This window comes from Lithobates pipiens, unplaced genomic scaffold (genome assembly GCF_037356315.1).
Source record: "Lithobates pipiens isolate NorthernLeopardFrog02 unplaced genomic scaffold, aLitPip1_a1.2 Scaffold_23, whole genome shotgun sequence".
NCBI classification, from domain to species: domain Eukaryota; kingdom Metazoa; phylum Chordata; class Amphibia; order Anura; family Ranidae; genus Lithobates; species Lithobates pipiens.
Genome location: NW_027507785.1, coordinates 130,796,823 through 130,816,668, shown reverse-complemented (window position 1 = coordinate 130,816,668; position 19,846 = coordinate 130,796,823). Strand labels below are relative to the sequence as shown.

Here is a 19,846-nt window from a genome sequence, read left to right as displayed (position 1 = left end):
TAGAAACTAAAAAAACAAATATGGATCCCCTAGGCCTGGGCTTGCTATGTCTCCTCTTCTGCCATTGGTCTACATCTCAACATAAAATATAATCTGTTCCTTTGGTCTAACTAATGTAAAGTAAGTGAGTGATTGACTCTCATTGTGAATAAGCCCTCCACAAATGATTCAAGTCCCTCCCTCATGACCTTAAAAAGTATTAGGCATACAACCTCACCTCTAGCAGTGTTCAGTTCCCCCAATCTTGGATTAGAACTTCTTCCCGATTATATTGATATTATATATATATATATATATATATATATATATATATATATATATATATATATATATATATATATATATATATATATATATATATATATATATATATAAATTTCACAGATTATTTTGTTTCTATTGCTCGCTTGGCAAAATACGTCATTTCCGGCCGCTCTAAAGAGATCTGAATATACATATTTGTATATTTATATCATGCAATTATTTTTCCGTCTCCTCCCTTTTTTTAACATTTCACTCAGATCAAAAAATAATCTTCATAGTAAGGTTGAACACCAAGACACCAGTCCATCCAGTTCAACCCGAGTGAGTGTCCACCCCTATCCCTGTACATTGCACTCTCACACCGGTCCCTACCCTCAAGGAGCCCACAATCCAAATTCCCCAATCATATACTAGGGCCAGTTTTGGACAGAAGCCAATTAACCTACCTGCATGTCTTTGGAGTGTGGGAGGAAACCGGAGTACCCGGAGGAAACCCACGCGGGCACAGGGAGAACATGCAAACTCCAGGCAGGTAGTGTCGTGGTTGGGATTCGAACCAGCGACCCTTCTTACTGCTAGGTGAGAGTGCGAACCACTACACCACTGTGCCGCCCAAATTCTATGTCGGAATAATCCCTAATTTTAATATACTTTTTTATATTAAATGTTTTATAGTAATTTTTTAGCAATTTTATGCATCCAGAATTTTACTACATTTTTACTTAGGTTTTCCTATTTACTCTCCTGGATCACAATTATGTACCTCGCCGGTGTCTTGATTCAGGTATACATTTCATTTAATTTTTTTTTTTTTTTATCCTTCACATTGTCCCAGCAATAGACAGTTTACTAGTAAGATGTACAGCCGCTCTTGCTCAGTTTTTTCTTTATTTAGCCTGCTGGTCATTCCTTTTTTTAATATCCGCTGCTGGCTTGTTGTTGGTTCTTAAATAACCCAAACAATGGCTGCCGCTGCATTTCAGGTATTGAGAATACCGGATATGTGCCAGATACAAACAAAAATGGCCACTACTCCACTTCCGGGGAATATACACACCGGATTTTGACGTTCGATCCACAAAAAAAATGGCCGCAGTGCTCTTTCCGGCGACAGGGGTCACTAAGAAAATGGCCGCCGGCACACTTCCAGGTCTCCATAGAAATGGCCGCCATATCATTAGTGCTCAACCTCTATTTAAGGACACTACCTATGGCATTGTTTATCCCCGGATGAAGTCACGTGACGAACACGCGTCGGGACACTAGCTATTGGAAGTGACGCATACCGAGCCCGCTGCTCGTTTATACAACGCCTGTATACACTCTGTGAGTATTTTTAATCTTTTAAATAAAAACTGATTGTTTGAACATAATATACTATGGAGCATCCTTCCTCCATGTTTTCTTGAACCCACATACACGCCATTCCGCTGAGGGACCCTATTGCTGCAATACCCCAAAGAAATCCCTTAAAGGGACAACACCACTTGACAAGACCTGGGAACACCACAATGGGATATTAAAGGGAAACACCGCCAAGGATCCCAAAGATCTTTATATACGCTGTTACCTTACAGCGGTAAGGTAAGGGGACACCCATCATCAGATTATACGGAACCACAAAGGATACATTCCCCATCACCAGCACCACTGCCCCCCCCCCCAATCGCAATTCTTCCACATTTATCCACAGTTGTTATGTTGAAGCACTAGCACTCTGTGCAATTTCAAGAATAATCGCAGCACCTTGCACTTTAAATGGACATTTGTTCTTTACACTAGTATTGTTTGTCACCATATATTTTCATATATTTGAAAGTTTGCTTGTGTACATTACACTAGAGCACTTGCACTTTATGCAATTTTTTTATTTATCGCAACACGTTGCACTTTGGAATTAATTTTTTATATTTTATCTTTTATCGTAGATTGTATATCGATGTCTCTTATTTTATTAACATGGAAAGTATCACTACTATAGTATGCTGCACAGATTCACATATATGTTTTATTTAAGAAATTGAGTTGATTTTATACCTATATCTATTAGAGGTGCGCATCTTCACTGGCCTCACGAGTCGATTACGATTATCAGGTCAGCGACTAGATTCGATTCGATTCGATTCCGCGATGCATCACGATGCATCACGATTACTGCGGTTTTCTTAAAAAAAAAAATTCAAGACATCAGGACAACTTAATTTTCTTATTTTATATGTTCTTAAAAAAAAGACAACACTCCGTGCATGCAGCAAAGTCTAATCACAGCAGACAACTTAGAGGAGTTCCGGGCTCCCCCCCCCCCCCCCCCCAAAAAAAATATACTACAGGAGATGGTCAGAGACGGCAGACATGGTACGGGAGATGGTCAGAGACGGCAGACATGGTACGGGAGATGGTCAGAGACGGCAGACATGGTACGGGAGATGGTCAGAGACGGCAGACATGGTACGCGAGATGGTCAGAGACGGCAGACATGGTACGCGAGATGGTCAGAGACGGCAGACATGGTACGCGAGATGGTCAGAGACGGCAGACATGGTACGCGAGATGGTCAGAGACGGCAGACATGGTACGCGAGATGGTCAGAGACGGCAGACATGGTACGCGAGATGGTCAGAGACGGCAGACATGGTACGGGAGATGGTCAGAGACGGCAGACATGGTACGGGAGATGGTCAGAGACGGCAGACATGGTACGGGAGATGGTCAGAGACGGCAGACATGGTACGGGAGATGGTCAGAGACTGCAGACATGGTACGGGAGATGGTCAGAGACTGCAGACATAGTACAGGAGATGGTCAGAGACTGCAGACATAGTACAGGAGATGGTCAGAGACTACAGACATAGTACAGGAGGTGATCAATAGATGGACTGCATAAGTGGCTTAGTGGTAACTGGATCTTGAAAAAACAGAGCGGGGGAGGGAGACAGATAGAGGAGAGAAAGGGACAGATCAGTTATCAATGTGTAATGAGAAATGCAGAGCTCACTTATTCAGGGAGGAGGATGGAAGTTCTCACAGCTTGGAATGTGTAGCTGCTGCTGTTCATATCTCCCGTGCACACTCCCATCTCTCCCCCCTCTCTCCTCTTCACAGCTTTACATCGGGATAGGAGAGTGGGCGGGCCAGGCAGACACAGGAGAGGGAGAGAAAGGAGGAGGGGCACCTGTATTGAGTACATTCATTGGTCCGTTGCTGGGAGGGGGGGGGGGGTGTGAACTTCGCTGGGCTGTGTGTGAGACGAGTGTCAGAGACACTCCACTCAGCTGCAGCCACCAGCCTCTAAATGTACACACTGATCATCCTGTCCTACGGACGGGAGAAATCAGTGTGTTTTTTTTTCTCTGTCACAGGGATAATGGGAGGCTGGAAACACTGCATTGTCCCTCCCACAATGCAGGATCAGACAGACAGCTACAGTGATCTTTCTCACAGCTCTGCACCCGCCGATGGGGAGAGGAGAGGTGTGTCCACAGCTACAAATCCCGAGGAGGGGGGGGGAGCCTGGGTGGGGGCAGCATGCTGAGGCTACATCATTGACGGGGAAAGGCTCAGCCAGCCGATCGGTGGCTTGTCATGACTGGCAAAGACACTGCTGTGCGGGGAGGGGGGGAGGAGCCAAAATTATCTCATACATAATCGATTCTCCTGGCTAACCGCATCGATGCCGAATCGGGAAGAGCAAAATGGCGATGCGGCAATCATTTTCAACACCCCGAATATCTATACCTATTCAATTTTAATTTTAAAATTGGTATTCGCTGAATATAATTGTGGATATAGCATACTGTTCCCGGGGATAGGCAAACTCCACCCTAGTACAGCGCACCACTACCCCTTTTTACCTATAATTCCTCTGGGTTCAGACATTTCCCCCCAGTGCGTGCAGCAGTACGCCATCTACCTCCACCCTGACTTGGCGCAGGAATATCCTCTGATATCAATTTCATCATATAGCACTTCCTCCCAGTCTGAATATAGATATCAGATATTCTAACCGCTCACAAGCACAAAACAAGATGATACCTGTTTAGTTGCTGAACATGGACTTCTCTATTAGAACCAAAATACAAGTCTTATATACAGTAAAAGAGGAGGTTCATGCCCCCTGCTCATATTACTCTAACAATACAACTGTAACCAGAAACAGAACAAGAGCTAATTAACTACTCCCTTAAAGCAGCCAATGTGAGTCAGTGCCCTCCTGAGCATGGTTATGATTAATCAGGATTTCACTACAGGTCAGACTTGTTGTCACAGAGCTTCACACACTAGATTATACATCATAATAGTTGTAAGGAAAAGAAAGCAGATCTGACGCTATACCTTTAAGATTTAAATGCCAAATAGGAGAAATTAATACGGAATAGAAAGAAATATGCTCCTATTAGTTCACCTATGGTATCGCAGCGGTGCTAATAAATTAAAAATGTGTAAACATACGCGAGGTTATAAATAAACATACAAATAAGTGTTTCATGGGGTCATGTTAGTGAATAAAATGTTAATAAAAAATGTGTACGTGAAAAAATTATATGATTATATTCATAGAAAATGTGTGCGAGGAAAAAGATAAACACATATATATATATATATATATATATATATATATATATATATATATATATATATATATATATATATATATATATATGGGTATATATCCTTTGCGGTCACAATATACAATCCTTATTCAAAAGTGCTTACATAAAATTGATAAGTAACATTACAATCAGATATCAAAAAGTGCAAACTGTGAAAACATCCAATAGACAATCATTAAGTCCTCAGTTATACAGGTGCAAGGAAGCACTAAAAGTTTCCAAAAAGTCCCAAAAGATAGTACAGATAATTTGTGCAGGTGATGTGTAATTAGTAATGAAGATCTTCCCAGTGCACGTGACAAAAATTGGTAATGCCCTCACCAGATACCCTGCCCCTGCAGGGGTAGTGTAATGCCCCGTACACACGTTCCGATTATCGGACCACAAAAGTCACTTTCGGACGGATCGGTCGATAATCTGATCGTTAGTACGCAGCTTTCGACAGCCGATCACGACAGTCCGTCCAACCAAATCCGAAGGGACAAACAGGAAAACTTTGGTCGAACGACAGCCCATCGTACGACAATCGTGTAGTCAGTACAGTATGCGTCCGATAAAAGTCGTTCGACAAACACCACGCATGATCAGAAACACAAAAATAAACCAGATGGACACACGAGTCACACGTATTTGACATCATTTAAAATACGTAGCTACGCACGACGGAAGATTTTGCCAGAATCGTACGACAGAAATCTTACACACATTTTGCACTGTTGTATTCGATCTTAGTTGTATGCAACAAAATACGAACGATCGGTCTTACGATAATCGGAACGTGTGTACGGGGCATAAGCCTCAGTGCGAGCCCCTGTGCTGCTGTGTGGTTCTCTGGGGGGATGGTTTGTCATCCGCTGGGGGTACTTTGTTTAAGTTCTTTCTTTTCAATTTTATGTAAGCACATTTGAATAAGGATTGTATATTGTGAACGCAAAGGATATATACATACACACATAGAATTTTTTTTTTCCCTCACACACATTTTCTATGAATATAATCATACAATTTTTTCACATACACATTTTTGATTAACATTTTATTCACTAACATGACCCCATGAAACACTTATTTGTATGTTTATCTATAACCTCGCGTATCTTTATACATTTTTAATTCATTAGCACCACTGCGATACCATAGGTGAACTAATAGGAGCATATTTCTTTCTATTCCGTATTAATTTCTCCTATTTGGCATTTAAATCTTAAAAGTATAGCGCCAGATCAGCTTTCTTTTACTTACATCTAATATATTTTAACCCAGGGGGTGGCGATATTGGGCAGAGGCAGCTCATACCATTAATATATAGTCTCTATCCATAGCGCAATTTCTTCTCATCTTTTTTTATACATCATAATAAACATTAACACCGAACTCCTTCATGCAATAGCAGGGTTAATTAGCACAAACAATGGATGAAATACTCTTAGAAGCTGTGGCAAACCAGACTAGACTAATTTACATTATAGAAGACAACACACGGGTGGCTGGAGTTGATGACATTAGCATCTAACAGTATGTGTCCCAACAGTATGAATCAGTCACCATTTCTAAAATGGCAAATACAGGGTTCCCAGAGTCTGTGTGTCTTGGGGGATATGGACCTGAATCTAAAGTAACACCACATCAAGGGTACCCAGGCATACAGCTCACAAAGCGCACCATTCCGCCAAATGCCAGGGCCTATAATCGGTTATCAAGAGGCCAGCATTCAGTCCCCTCCAAAAGACTCTGTCACGGGTGATTCTGTCACAAGACCCAAGTATTTTCTTCATGTTTTAAAGAGGATTCGTCCTAGGTTGAGAATCCGACCTAGATATTCCAGGTAGTCTAAGCGGGCTACCGACTGGTCTAACAAGAACAGATCGACTAGGTAAATCATAATAGTTATACCTTGGGCATCAATCTGGCTAGAAAAGGAGCCAGACCCTTGTACTCAAGGTGCAGCAGCTAGATCGGAAAGCAGAGCTACACACTGAAAAAGAAGATTTTCCATCTTGAAAGAAAATATAGGCATATGGAGATATGAATATTAATGCAAAAAGGGGGGAGATTATATTCAGCAATTGAAGTTTAGATTTTTGAGATTTAGAATTTCCATTTGGATTTAACCAAATCCCAATCTCTGCTCTTACATGGGTGCCACCATGAACACTTTTTGCCAAAAGATGGACCAATGCTAGAGAGAAAGATTTATTTTTCTCTGGATCCTTAGGAACGTTTTATCTGACAAAACGATGAGACGGAAACTCTGTTTGTACACTGGAGCTATTGAGGAAGTCCCCCATTCATCTTGACATTCCTTTTGCCAGATCCCTGAGAACTGTAGAAGAATTCTCCCTATTGAGCAAGCGGGAGTACCTCTTCATAAAAGGAGGCTACAGCATCTTGTAGGCTTCTTCCCTCAAGACCATTTTGTCCCTGGGGTTAACCCTGAGGATTACCCTTTGAACACAATGGCGGAGGCTGTCGTGACTGCCTGGAGGCAGATGCCCCTGGCACAGAAGGAGCACTAGCCAGGAGCTTCTTGCAGGATACGTAGCGAAGGCGAAATCTGTCATAGCAACTATTGCAAACATAAAGCTGCCTTCTGGACCTGCTGAGCAGAATAAACACCTGTTAAAACTGGTTTCTCAACAATTAACCAATTACTGTCAGCGCAGGCTGAGACACTCAAGCTGCCAGAGAAAAAAAAAGTGTTTTTGTTTTTTTTAATAACCTTTTATCCATTGGATCCCTAAGTATTTGAGTAATGTCTGCTGGACAAGTCAAACTTACTCACAAAAGGATATAGAAGTGTTAATTGCTGGTATACCCCGCTAGTGAATTTTCTCTACCATAGGATAAAGTGTGAAAACCTTTTAGAATGGAAAATAATGCTCATCTGGGTGATTCTCCAGATATAAAAATTGTCCAACAAGAATGGACAGGAAAAAGGCAAGCACAGCTTGAGGAGGTTTTAGCGAACCCAAACACTCAGTTAACCACTTTCAGACCGGACCATTTTGCTGGTAAATGACCAGAGGTCTTTTTACAATTTGGCACTGCGCTGCTTTACCTGGTAATTGCGCGGTCATGCAATGTTGTACCCAAACAAAATTTGCGTCCTTTTCTTCCCACAAATAGAACTTTCTTTTGATGGTATTTGATTGCCTCTGCGATTTTTATTTTTTGCGATATAAATGGAAAAAGACCGCAAATTTTGAAAAAAAATGATATTTTCTACTTTTTGTTATTAGAAAAATCCAATAAATTCAATTTTAGTCATACATTTAGGCCAAAATGTATTCAGCCACATGTCTTTGGTAAAAAAAAAGTCAATAACTGTATATTTATTGGTTTGCGCAAAAGTTGTCACATCTACAAACTAAGGTACGTTTTCTGGAATTTACGCAGCTTTTAGTTTACGACTGCCTATCTCAGTTCTTGAGGTGCTAAAATGGCAGGGCAGTACAAAACCCCCCCAAATGACCCCATTTTGGAAAGTAGACCCCCTAAGGAAATTGATAAGTGGCATGTTGAGCCCATCGAATATTTTATTTTTTTGCCTCAAGCGATTGAATAATGACAAAAAAATATATTTTTTTTTTTTTTTTACACAAAGTTGTCACTAAATGATATATTGCTCACACATGCCATGGGCATATGTGAAATGACACCCCAAAATAAATTCTGCTGCTTCTCCTGAGTACGGAGATACCACATGTGTGGGATTTTTTGGGAGCCTAGCCGCGTACGGGGCCCCGAAAGCCAAGAACCGCCTTCAGGTTTTCTAAGGGCGTAAATATTTGACTTCACTCCTCACTACCTATTACAGTTTTGAAGGCCATAAAATGCCAAGATGGCACAAAACCCCCACAAATGACCCCATTTTAGAAAGTAGACACCCCAAGCTATTTGCTGAGAGGCATGTTGAGTCCATGGAATATTTTATATTTTGCCACAAGTTGCGGGAAAATTACAAACTTTTTTTTTTATTTTTATTTTTTCACAAAGTTGTCACTAAATGATATATTGCTCACGCATGCCATGGGCATATGTGAAATGACACCCCAAAATAAATTCTGCTGCTTCTCCTGAGTACGGGGATACCACATATGTGGGACTTTTTGGGAGCCTAGCCGCGTACGGGGCCCCGAAAACCAAGCACCGCCTTCAGGCTTTCTAAGGGCGTTACAGTTTTGAAGGCCATAAAATGCCAAGATGGCACAAACCCCCCAAATGACCCCATTTTGGAAAGTAGACACCCCTAAATTTAGGGGTACACTAGTGAGACTAGGTAATAAATGGCGGGTGCCCTGAAACTATAAAAAAATAACTAACCAACCAGCGTCACCTGTAACAGTTATATGGTGATCACTGGTGAAAGGGTTAACTAGGGGGCAATCAGGGGGCTTTATGTGGTAGTATATGGGGGTCCCTGGCGCTATAAAAAGTTGCGGCGAACCTAAATACCTACCTGCCTAACTAGCGTCACCTGTGACACTAATACAGCGATCAGAAAAATGATCGCTTATTAGGCTGGGTTCACACTGGAGCGATGCGGGAACGCCACGAATCCGCGGCGGGTTCCCGCATCGCATGCCTCCCGGCGGCAGGTCACACTGCCCTATGCGAACTGCTGGGAGTGTCAGTGAAATGTTAATGACACCCCCAGATCAGTTCGCGTATCGCAGTGCGATCTGCAAACTCGGATCGCATGGTGTGAACACCCATGCGATCCGATTCTGCTGCGGACCAAAAAAAGGGTCCCATGCGAGTTTGCGGCGGGTGCGACACGAATTCAGCCATACTATCTGTATGGCTGAACTCGAATCGCACAGAGATCGGATGTGATTTGCACTGCAGTGCGGTGCGAATCACATCCGTTCTCAAACCGCTGCAATGTGAACCCAGCCTTAGTGACACTGGCGACGGGGGGTGATCACGGGGTTAAACCTTTATTGGGGGGGTTAGGGGGGTACCTTAGAACTAAAGGGGGCTAACCCTAACTGCCCTAACAGTTATTACAGTCACAAATGACACCAATGCAAAAAAAAAAAAAAAAAAAAAAAAAAAAAGCAATTGGTGTCACTGTGACTGGGGGGGCAGGGGTAATTGGGGGGGTGATCGGGGGGTAAAGGGGGGGTGTGAGTGTGCCTGGCATGTTCTACTGTATGTGTGGTGTGTTGGTGCAACTCACCGAACCTCTCTCCTCGGTGCCGGAACGAAAAATACCGACACGGAGGAGAGAATACATCACTTCCTCTCCTGTGTTTACATTACAGGAGAGGAAGTGATGTCACGAAGGATTTCCATTCGTCGAGAGCGATCGCGAGGGGGTGGCCATGAATGAATGGCCGCCCCCTCATCCCGGATCGCTCTCGAAGGAATGCCGACCGCCGCAGGCACCGGGGGGGGCCCGATCGGGCCCCCCACCCGCGGGCAGGCAGGGACTTATATATACGCCCATATGCCTGCCCGTGCCATTCTGCCGACGTATATCGTCGTGCGGCGGTCGGCAAGTGGTTAAAGGGTACATAAATGTGGAGCGGATCATTCAGCAAGAAATTGTACCATCAATCTTACAGATTGTGAAAGCTGACTCTCCCACAACTGACACCTCACAAGAGCAATCATCAGCCCCACCACGGTCACCTGAGGGAATTGTCTTCACCTGCGCCTAGTTCCTCAGTCTGAGGGTCTTAGGAAAATGCAAGAGAACTTGTCGCATATTGACCAAACTGGTATGCAATTATCCACTCTGGGATGCGATCAAAGTCACTAAACTTCTTTTAAAAACTACCATGGCTGAGGAAAGAGTAAAATGAACAGGGGCTGCAGTTTTGAAAACAGTTGCAAACATTTCATGGCCCCGATGCTTACTGACTAGCCACCCCCTCTCAGGGGAGGATGCCATTTTAAGAGTAGGATTTCCAGAGCTTAAGGGAGACCCTTTTAGCTCCTTTTTTGGTGGTGTTTCAACCCGCCTTCTGAATATAGCCCGATGCACAAAGCAGAGGTACTACCAGAAGAAAATGGCATCCATTGCTTGAGCAATAGTCAACCACTGCCGCTGCTATTATCACTCAGCCTGATGCAATAGTAAATGTGTCAAAAAGAATGCTTGTGTCACCAACCTCTTTCATGCCCCCCTATGCAGCTTGCAGCAACACTAGTGCTTTAAAAAAAAAAAAAAAAAAAGATTTTTTGTACTCACCGTAATATCATTTTCTCTGTAATTCACGGGCCGACACAGCTCCTCTCCTAGACCATTGGGTTGTATACCTTTCTCTTTAGGAGACACTAGGCAAAGTTGTAACAACACTCAGAACCTATAGTTCCGCCCGGGGTCGGTCCCCTAGGTATCAACCCTCCACCCTACCTTGCAGTAATCAGTATGTCAACAAGCAGTATAACGTAAAGATAAAAGGAGGGGCGGGTGCTGTGTCGGTCTGAGAATTACAGAGAAAAGGACTTTACGGCGAGGACAAAAAATCCTATTTTCTCTTATATTCACCCACACAGCTCCTCTCCTAGACCATTGGGCCGTCCTCAAGCAGTGCCAAACAAGGGTTGGGAAAAACAGCCTAAAAATCTCATCCATCATGGCAAGTAGGAACTGGTAAAACTGTACCCACAAAACAATAGTGCGTGGAAACCACCACAAAATCAGGGTACACTCAACAGGAGTGACTACCCACAACCGCACAAAAAAATAAAAACTGCGTAAACAATGCATTCGTAAAAGGGACTGTGTTTTTATTGAAAAAACTGAAAAAAAGAAAAAATATTGCATATTCAATTGCAGAACTTGGTAAACGTGTGGACAGACGACCAGGTCGCCATCTTACACACCTGAGCGACAGATGCTTGGTGTCGGAAAGGCCCAAGACGTTCCGATTGCCCTTGTGGAATGGACTGTAACTGGAAAGAGGGGCACCTGCCCCTTTAAGGCGTAGGCTTGCACTACAATCTGTCTGATCCACCTGGAAATGGTGGCTGACGAGACAGCCATGCCTTTCTTAGGACCAGCTACTGAGACAAACATTGAATCTGACTTCCGAAAGGGAGCAGTGGTAGACAAATGCACTCTTTCAGAGCCCGAACCACGTCCAGAGCATGAAGGTCCACCTCCTTAGGGTGTTTCGGCCTAGGACAGAGAGATGGTAACACAATGTCTTCAATGTGAAAAGCCAAGACTACCTTCGGTAGAAAGGACGGTTGCAAACGCAACACCACCTTATTATAGATAATCAGATAAGGCGACTTGCAAGACAAGGCCGCCAGTTCCAAAACCCTCCTGGCCGAGGTGATGGCCACTAGAAAGATCACTTTCTGGGAAAGAGTCAACAGGGGAAACTCCCTGATATTTTCAAGCAGCGGGTCTTGAAGCGCTGATAACACCAGGTTCAAATCCCATGGGGGTAACGGTGGACGCATCGGAGGGACTACATGACGAACCCCCTGAACAAAGGTACTCACTATGACTGCAACACCAGGGGTCGCTGAAAAAAAAAAAAAAGAAAGACAGCCAAAGCTGAAATTTTTGCCCCTTAATAGTGCTAAACAACATTTTCTGGTCTACTCCTTGCTGAAAAAACAGCAGGATCCTGGATATGGAAAAAAAAATAGCGCGGATGCCAACCTTTCTCCGCACACATGGAGATGTAGGCCGTCCAGGAATGACTATCTATCTTCCGAGAAGAAAAATCTCCGTGCTCTCAACATAGTTGGGATCACCAAGTCCGACAGACCCCGGTTCCTCAACACCTGGCTCTCAATAGCCGTGCCGTTAAAGCTGGCGATGGAGAATCGGACCTTGAGACAGAAGGTCCTCTCGTAATGGCAGTCGCCAAAGAGCGCCTACCACCAGACGCACCAGGTCTGCATACCAGGGACGCGGAGTCCAATCTAGGACCACCAGCATTACTCGGATCCCCTCGGGTTCCACTCTGCAAATCAGATGTGGCAACAGCTTCAGTGGAGGAAAGGCATAGATCAGCTGGTACTGATCCCACGGAGCCACCAGCATGACTGACGCATCTGCCTTCAGATCTCTTATCCTGGACACTAATCTTGGCACCCTCCGATTGAGAAGGGGAGCCAGAAGATCCACGTCTGGTGTGCCCCACCTCAGGCACAGTAACCTGAATATCTGGCTGCAACGCCCATTCTCCTGGGTCCAGCATCTGGCGACTCAGACAGTCCGCCTGCCAGTTTTCCACTCCGGGAATGTAAATGGCCGACAAAACCAGTACATGTTGCTCTGCCCACCGAAGTATGTGAGCGAATACCCGTGCCGCGGCTGAGCTACTCACCCCCCTTGGTGATTGAGGTATGCCACTGCAGTGGCGTTGTCTGACTGGATCCTGATCGGACGTCCGTGCAGTCTCATTGACCATGTGGAGAGGCACAGCCTGATCACTCTCAGCTCGAGCAGATCGATCTGCAACTTGGATTCTTCCGTCGACCAGAGGCCCTGAGCCGACTGAACCCCTTATTTTTCCACCCCAGCCGAAAAGGCTGGCTTCCTGTGTGACCACTGTCCACTTTAGAAGTAGGAACGACTTTCCGGCCTGAATCACCAGGGACCTCAGCTACCAGATCAGTGATTCTCTGACTAACTGGCTCACCTGAATCTAATCCAGGGACAACTGAGATCTGTCCCATTTTGACAAGATCTCTTTCTGCAGGACTCTGGTGTAGAATTTCTGTAGGACTCTGGGCAAGCGGTACAGCCCCAAAAGGAGACCACCATGAGCTCCAGGACTTGCATGCAAATGCAAAGCGAAGACCACCTGCGGTTCATCCACAGTTTTACCACGGATCTAAGAGTCTGCAGCTTGTCTGAAGGGAGAAAAACTCTCGCTTCCATTGAGTCTAGCAGCAAGCCTAGGTACTCCAAACGCTGAGTCGGTACAATCACCGAGTTCTTTAGGTTCAACAGCCACCCAAATTCTCGCAGTCTGCATGGTGATCGCCACATCCTCCTCAAATTCTGACGTGCAAGATGCTCTCAGGAGGAGATCGTCTAGATATTGCACGATTGCGACCCCACGTTGCCGTAGCAACTCCAAAACCGGAGCCAAAACCTTGGTAAAGACTCAGGAGGCTGATGCCAGACCACAAGGGAGAGCCACAAACTGGTAGTGGGCTTCCCCGACTGCAAATCGCAGAAACTTCTGCTGTCACAGGCATATGGGTATGTGCAGGTACGCATCCTGAAAGTCCAAGGGTGCCAGGGAGTACCCTTGATGGAGTGCAGCGACTACTGAGCAAACTGATTCCATTCTGAACCTCTGCACTTTCACATACTGATTGAGGGCTTTTAGGTCCAAGATTGGACGTACCCCTTCCTTCTTGGGAACTACAAGCATATTTGAGTAGAATCCCTGGAAAGTTCAGATTCCGGAACCGGTACAACCACCCTGCGACTCAGCAGGTCCCTTACTGCCCCCAAGAGGGCCTCCAGGGGAGCTGGGGATACGGGTATGCTGGAGAGGAGGAATCTGTTTGGCGACCAAGAGAGAAACTATATTGTAGCCTAAGGAAATCAGATTGCATGTCCATTGGTCGAAAACCGAGGGGACCACCGGGCTGCAAACTCCTGAAGACGACCCCCACCCGCGACATGGGTGGGGACAAACACTTATACTCGCAGGCTTGCGGTTCCAGGGACATTTTTGTCCGTCCGTGGTCGTCCTGTCGGGCTGGGGACGTTATACCGAAGCTCCAGGTGGACTGAAAAGCCGTTGGTGAACAGAAAAAGGGACCCTTGCCTACACGTGGCTCCTTAGCCTTCCTGGCCTGTGGGAGTAGTGTACTCTACCACCAGTGGCATTTTTACTAATGCCATCCACAGAGGCTCCAAAGAGCCGGTCGCCAAGGAGGGGAAGATCCGTCAGGGCTTTTTTTAGATGTCTGGTCAACAGACCAGCATATTAGCCAAATCAGGCGCCTTAGCACCACAGCTGACATTGAAGCCCTAGATACAGAGGGAGGGTATCCAGGGCCGCATCACAACGTACTTAATGCCTTGCACTAGTTGGTCTGCCAATTTCGTGCAGACAGGAGAAGCCTGTCGCTCTCCCAATTTGCAGTGCAAAAGTTTTCCCCGCTCAGTCAGTGTCGGTGACACAAGTGCGGATGCCAGTACTGGTTGCACCAGGATCATGGTTATTTAACTAACCTGGATAATGGAGGTCCACGACCGGAGGAGCCGACCACTTGTGAAAAGGCTTTCCTCAAAAGGGTAACGTACCGCCATGTGTCTGGGGACCAAAAAGGTCTGTTGCGTGCGACCCCACTCCCTGTAAGTGAACTTGCAAATAAGTGAGATACGGGAACACCATAGGTGAACATGCTGGCTTGTGGGACCCAAAAGGGATGCTACATCAGCAGGAGGACCTGCTGGCTCCTGAATCTTCAGGGTATCACGCACAGCTGTGATAAGTGCTCCAACAAGCGCTTTGTCACGCACGGACCTGGACGGAGACTCATCCTCACTGTCCTGGTCAGCATCATCTGACAAAACAGAGGGGTCCCCAGCCTCAGCAGAGCCCGAGTCTGTGCCAGAGCTCTCCCCAGAGGACAGGGGGGAACAGGGGCCACCTTATTGCACCCATCTTCCCACGCACCACCTCCATCTAGCAATGAATGAGTTGAGGACCGCCATCAGGGTGTCCATGGGCACTGTGCAGTCTGCAGGTGACCCCGTTGCCATTGCCTGGACTTTGGGGGAAGGAAGACTAGTTTCTGAGTCACGCTGACCCTAGCCTGTCTGCCACCCAAAGGGGACTTAGGACAGTGACTGTCCACAATTGGTGCCTGTAGTCCCTGAGTGCGCCCAGGTGCAGAGGAAACCAAAAACTGAGTTGGTGATAACCGCTGGAACGATCGCTAAAACGATCAGAAAAAATGCTCAAGCTTCCATAAATTGGCCGCTCAGGGTCCAGTACACAGACGGGAAAAACAGGGAAAAAAGGCTGAGAGCGCACATGAGCCAGGCTGCTGTCAGGGAACACCGAAATATGTTCAGGCTTCCAGAAAACGGCCGCCAGTGCCTTGAATAGGAATCGCATAGAAAATGCCTGCTGAAGCCCAGACAGTCAGCCTGCTCTGCCCACACATAAAATGGCCACCAAACATCACAATGAGGTAGATATAAAAAAAAACCTGCAAAGCCACAGCGCTGCACCATTCCCCGCAGACCCTCACAGGCACCTTCCAGGGGCATACCATAGGGGTCCCAGGACCACCGCCATTCAGCCAGCCCCCCCATGTCAGGTGAGAGCCCCAATATAGGCGCACACACACCGCTCAGCAGCCACATGCAGCATTCCCCCCCCAAAGGGGGGAGGGAGGGAAGATAGGGACAGGGGAGAGAAGCTAGGGAGGTGAGGGGGCCCCCGAATCGACCTCCCAGGGAATGCCCAGCTGCTCAGCCCCGTCAGAACAGGGAGAGCTGTACTTACCAGTTCTGAAGAGCTGGGAGACAGTCCATTGTAGATCTACTTCTGATCAGTACAGGGTAGCTACTGGCCTCGGCATACTGTGACGCAGACATCAGTAGCCCGGTCATATGTATGCCCCGGAGCATAAAAGCTCACTGACCACCTCTGGAGCTGAGGTATGTCATGGCCTGCCGAGCCGTAGCTGTGACCTGCACATGCTTGATGGCCAGACTGGGGAGACTACAAGGACAAGTGACCCAGCCTGTCACCCAGCCGGCTGTTGATAGAAGATCACAGGATCGCTCATCTTGCGCAAAAAGCGAAGCTTCTGCATAAAAAGAAAAAGCAAGGACCTATGGGCCCGCAGGGTTCCCAGGTCTGTCTCCTTCACTAGGCAAAATAAAACCGATTACTGCAAGGCAGGGTGGAGGGTTGATACCTAGGGGGCCGCCCCCTGGGTGGAACTGAAAGTTCTGAGTGTCGTGTTACAACTTTGTCTAGTGTCTCCTAAAGGGAAAGGTATACAACCCAATGGTCTAGGAGAGGAGCTGTGAACTTGACGTTCACATACGGCAACAATGCGCTAAGCCCTGCCCCCTCAGTCGCCTATGGCCCCCCTCTCTTTCAAACAAAGTTTTCCCACGTGAGTGTGGGCTTCTGATCATATGAGATCTTACAGAGAGGGGAGAAAATGGCGCGGAGAGCCTGGAAGCCGTCGGGTAGTGTGGTGTGACATTTATTTTGGTGCTCCTTCCTCTTGAAGAGGGGTAGCAAATAGCACAGGTGGGGGGTGTCTGGTGGGGAGGAATCCCCCCCCCCCAAACTTACCAGGGGTCTACTGCTGCTGGAGGAAAATGGAAACTGCTGCTCCGGACACATTGTGAGCTCTCTGGAGGAAGCGTGATAAGGTATGTGCTCTATACAGCCCCCAGTGGTGACACATAAGCATGACAACATTTACCAAATTTAAAGGAGACATTCATAAGAAAATTAAATTTTTTTTTTTTGAAAAACTACACTTACATTTCCAGCCGCAGGGTTTTCTGTGGTAAAAACAGACCCAATCTTCACCCTTCATGGTGGGTTCTGTTAAACCTTCAAGAGCCAGGGATCCTCGAAGGAAACCCACAATCCTCGACCTGTAATACCACCACCGCCAGTAAAACTTTATGGCCTTACTACTAAAAGTACTGGGTCCCAGGGTCCAGCTCTCTATAAGAGAAGCGTTTACAGGCAAGACCTATTTTCTTCGGATACGAGGCCCGGGCACCATTCAATCTGACCTAAAAAGACACTTTAAATGGATCCGGCTACTAGTAACTACTATGGCTCTGTGTCCCGTGATGTGCGATAAGAAAACAAAAAAATACCGACAATTTTGGGGAAAAAAAAAAGAAATAAAACATTTTTGCTATAAAAACCATCCAATAAAGAAAAAAATGTTTAAGAAAATCTAAATTTCTTCATCAATTTAGGCTAATCTGTATTCTGCTACATGTTTTTGGTAAAAAAAATTCCAATAAGATTGATTTGCGCAAAATTAGGGATATTTTTATGGAACTTTACTATTAATGGCAGTGATCGGCGACTTATAGCAGGACTGCGACATTGCAGCTGACAAATCAGACACTGAGTGACACTTGATACTTTTTTGGGGACCAGTGACACCAATAGTGATCAGTGCTAAAAAAAAAAAAAAAAAATACACACTGTCACTGTTCCGACACTGGCAGGAAAGGAGTTAACATCAGGGGAGTTAACAGGGTTAAATGTGTCCCTAGGGGTTGCGATTCAACTGTGGGAAGACAGGGATCCATGTTCCTGCTTACCAAAAACACAGGATATCTTTCTTCCCTACTAACAGAACGGTGATCTGCCTGGTTTACATAGGCAGACCGCCATCTTGCCTCTGTCCAGAACCATCAGTGGGTCCCGGCCAACATCGGCAGACCCCGCTGATTGGCTCCCACTGTGTCCAATCACAGTGGGAGCGGGCCGCCGGAGGCAGATCTGGAAGTGCAGAACCATCTACCTGTAGGCGAGACTGCACACAGCAGCTGCCGCCCTGCAGTAAATGTATGTGGAGTGGTAAGCAAGAGGTTATAATGGACCTACCATTTCAGGGAATAGGCACGGCAGCCTCTTGTGTCTACTGACAAAACCTACCCATGCAGTGGGGGCACCCCCACACTGCAAAAGTTTACTGCTCGTTCAGTCTAGGAGGTGCAGTAATACTTACCTCATTTCCTCATTCCAGTGGGTCCCTCCAGTGTAACCAATCTGTGAAGCCTTCTAAGGTACTCCGAGCCTTGGTCACACTGTTGCTTCCTCCACGCACAATGCCGGATTAATAACCTGATGCCAGGCCCTTGTCATCTTTCAAACTTAACCACTTGCCGACCTCCCATTAGTACAAGCGGCAGGTTGGCACAATCATGTAATTGTACGTCATGTACCCCTTTACTGGGTTTGTGACCATGGGGAGAATCGTTCGAGAAATGTAATAGAAAAAGAAATGTGCAAGAAAATAAAATTCCCGGAAGAGGAGAAGATTCCCAGCCATGAAAATTCTTTTCTGTAGCATCATGAGGTGAAACTGAAGGCTTGGTTGGTCGGGTTTCCAAATAAATGGTAGCACCATCGGATCACAAAACGCACAAATTTTCAGATTTTCAAAAATTCAAGTTAGACTTACTGTTAACTTGTTTTCAGATAGACTTTCAGGACAGCCACCCGAGAGATCATGGCTCCACCTCCCAAAAGGAAACACCTCCTCTATCAGAGCTTTTTAAGGAAAGCCTCCACACAGCCTCCTCAGTTTGTAGAGACGCTCCGACCCGGCTGCAACACATAAATGACAGTTATATCATAGTATTACAGCAATAACATAAAACAGAGCGGGTTACTGCTGTCCTGAAAGTCTATCGGAAAACAAGTTACCGTTAAGTCTAACTTGAATTTTCTAAAACTACTTTCAGGACAGGCACCCGAGAGGATTACCGAGACTTACTCCATTCAGGGCGGGACAACAGCCTGTAAGACTTTCCTTCCAAAAGCCTTATCCCCAGCCGTCATGAGATCTAATTTATAATGGCGGGGAAATGTCATCAGACTTGACCAGGTAGCTGCCTTATATATCTGCTCGGGGGTGGCGCCAGCTTTCTCTGCCCAACTCACTACTGTAGCCCTTGTGGAATGAGCCCGGTTACTCACTGGACTCCTCTGGCCAGCACAGGAATAGGCTTCCGCAATTGCCATCCTTAGCCATCTTGCTATGGTTCCTCTGGAAGCCTGCTTTCCTTTTTGTTGCCTGAAAATAAAATAAATAGTGCATCTGCACGTCTAAAGTCCTTAGTGGCTTCCAGACAACTTAGGACTGCTCTCTTAACATCCAAGGTATAGAATTCTTCTTCCTTCTTACCCGATGGACTAGAGCAGAATGTAGGAAGAATTATCTCCTGAGATAGATTCTTAATCAACGCCACTTTTGTTCAAAAAATTTGGATCAGTTTTTAGAACTATCCTATCCTTTCCTTT

The 19,846-nt window shown here is 45.9% G+C and overlaps 1 protein-coding gene across 6 annotated transcripts in view; it reads right to left on the bottom strand.

Annotated features, from left to right (window-relative positions):
* The window catches only part of TMEM184B (transmembrane protein 184B), a 337,694-nt gene that overhangs the window by 155,143 nt on the left and 162,705 nt on the right, over nt 1–19,846 (bottom strand). Inside the window, exon 1 of one of the 6 annotated variants that reach the window (XM_077452369.1) lies at nt 2,302–2,432. The exons of the other annotated variants lie outside the window; for them this stretch is intronic. The gene's annotated coding sequence lies outside the window, so the exon portion shown is untranslated. Of the gene's footprint in view, nt 1–2,301; nt 2,433–19,846 lie in introns of those variants that run through there. 6 annotated transcript variants of the gene reach the window in all.